Genomic DNA, 2,702 nt, shown 5'->3' on the forward strand with positions numbered 1-2,702 from the left:
TGTTTCTAAGAATTCTCATACCAAGGATTTGTTTAGGTGGACCAAGATCCTTCATTTCAAAGTTTTCTGCCAACTATTGCTTCAACCTGTTAATTTTTTCCATACTAGATCCTGCAATCAACATGTCATCAACATACACGACAAGGATAACATAGCTATTAGTATATTTCTTAACGTAGCAACAATGATTCATGTCATATCTGTTGAATCCTGAGTTGCTCATAAACTCATTAAACTTCTTGTACCACTGCCTCAGTACTTGTTTCAAGTCCTATAAACTTTTATGAAGCTTGCACACAAGATTCTCCTTGCCCGGCACTTCAAAACCTTCTGGTTGGGTCAATAGATGTCTTCCTCTAAATCCCCATGCAAGAATGCAGTTTTAACATCTAACTGCTCCAAGTGAAGATTCTCTGCAGCTACTATGCTCAGAATAACTCTGATGGTAGTCATCTTTACAACTGGAGAGAAGATCTCTGTGAAATCAATTCCTTGTTTCTGCTGAAACCCTTTCACCACAAGTCTCGCCTTGTATCTTCTTCTACCGTCAGATTCTTCCTTTAGCCTATAGACCCACCTATTTGTAACGCTTTCTTTCCTTCTGGCAATTTAGTTAAAGACCACGTCTTATTCTTCTGAAGGGATGTCATCTCATCTTTCATCGCTAGCTCCCACTCAATAGTGTCATTCCCCTGTGTAGCCTCACTGAAACATTCTGGCTCACCAGCATCAGTTAACAACAAATAATGCAATGAAGGGGAATACCTATCTGGTGGTACTGAAATTCTGCTAGATTTTCTTGGAGGAGTTGATGGTTCTGGTTCTGACTCAACCTCTACGCCTGTACTCTGGTTTCTGTTGGCTACATCACTTTCTGAAATTTCTTCAAGTGTTGCTTTCTCAGAAATTTTGACAGTTTACCTGCACATGTAGATTCTGCAGAAAATTTGTCCTTATAAAATAAGTTCTCATTAAAAGTAACATTTCTGCTTCTGATAACTTTCTTGTTTGGTCATCCCAAAACCTGTAGCCATACATGTCAGATCCATAACCAATAAAATAACACTTCCTCGCCTTCGGATCCAATTTATCTCTACTATTAGAGTCTGTCAGTATATATGAAACACAACCAAAAATTCTCAAATGTGAAAGTTTTACCTCCTTTCCAGACCATACTTCTTCGGCAACTGATAATTCAAAGGAACTGATGGTCCTCTATTGATGAGATATGCTGTTGTGTTTATTGCTTCTGCCCAGAATGCTTTAGGCAAGCCAGATTGGATCCGCATACACCTTGCTCTCTCGTTCAAGGTTCTATTCATCCTTTCTGCAACACCTTTTGCTCAGGTGTTCCTGGTATTGTCTTGATCATTCTGATCCCATGTTCTGAACAGAAGTCTTTAAACTCCTGACTATCATACTCCCCGCCATTGTCAGATTTCAGACTTTTAACCTTTAGACCTGTCTGATTTTCAACTTCTGTTTTCCACCTTTTAAACACAGAAAACACATCAGATTTATTTTTAAGAAAATAAACCATACCTTTCTGGTAGAGTCATCGATAAAGGTGACATAATAGCGTGAGTTTCCAACAGATTTCACTGGGCTGGCCCCCAAACATCTGTGTGCACCAATTCTAGCTTTTCAACTTTAGAGTCTTCCCTGCCCTTGAGAAACTGACCTTTTTCTGCTTTCCAAGGATACAATGTTCACAAGCACCAACATCAACATGCTTGAGGCTTGATAGCTTACCCTTTGCCGCCATAAGCTTCATTCCTTTTTCACTCATGTGTCCAAGTCTTTGATGCCACATGGTTGAATTATTGACAGCCTCAGTAACTGCTACCATATCCTCATCTGCAATCATGTAAAGAGATCCTCGCTTCTTTCCACGAGCCACAATGAGATTGCCTTTTGTTACCTTCCAAGCTCCATCTCCAAAAGTGGTGTGATGTCCCTCATCATCCAACTGCCCTATAGATATTAAATTTCTCTTTAAGGCAGGAATATGTCTGACATTGTGCAATGTCCATAGGGATCCACTGGAGGTCTTGATGTTGATATCACCTCTTCCGACAATGTCAAGAGATTTTCCATCTGCAAGGTAAACTTTTCCAAATCTTCCAGAAACATAGTTAGACAATAAATCTTTAGAGGGAGTAGTGTGGAACGACGCACCTGAGTCCATGATCCATGAATCAACAGGACTATCCAAACTGCAAATTAATGCATCATCAAGTTCATCAGTTGCTGCATTTGCGGATTCATCATCATCGCGCTTCTTGTTTTTGTGCGACTTGTTCTTCTTTGGTGCCTTGCACTGATTGCTAAAGTGACCTCTCTTGTCACAATTCCAGCAAGTAACGTCACTTTGAAATTTTCTCTGACCTTTCCCTCTTGACTTTGATCTGCCTCGACCATTCTGACCCTTCTGGGTAGTCCTTCCCTGCCTTCAGTATTCAATGCTGAATTGGAAACATGACTGGAAGATTCTCCTGAATCTCTCTTGCGAACATCTTCGCTTAAGATCAAGTCACGGATGTCACTAAGCTTTAATGTGTTCTCCCTTGTAGAACTACTAACTGCAGTAACAGTTGCAGCCCAACTATCCGGTAGTGATGACAATAGAATCAATGCCTTCACCTCATCCTCAAATTTAATCTGCACTGATTCCAATTGGGCAAGAATAGTATTAAATTCAT

This window comes from Glycine max, chromosome 15 (genome assembly GCF_000004515.6).
Source record: "Glycine max cultivar Williams 82 chromosome 15, Glycine_max_v4.0, whole genome shotgun sequence".
NCBI lineage: Eukaryota > Viridiplantae > Streptophyta > Magnoliopsida > Fabales > Fabaceae > Glycine > Glycine max.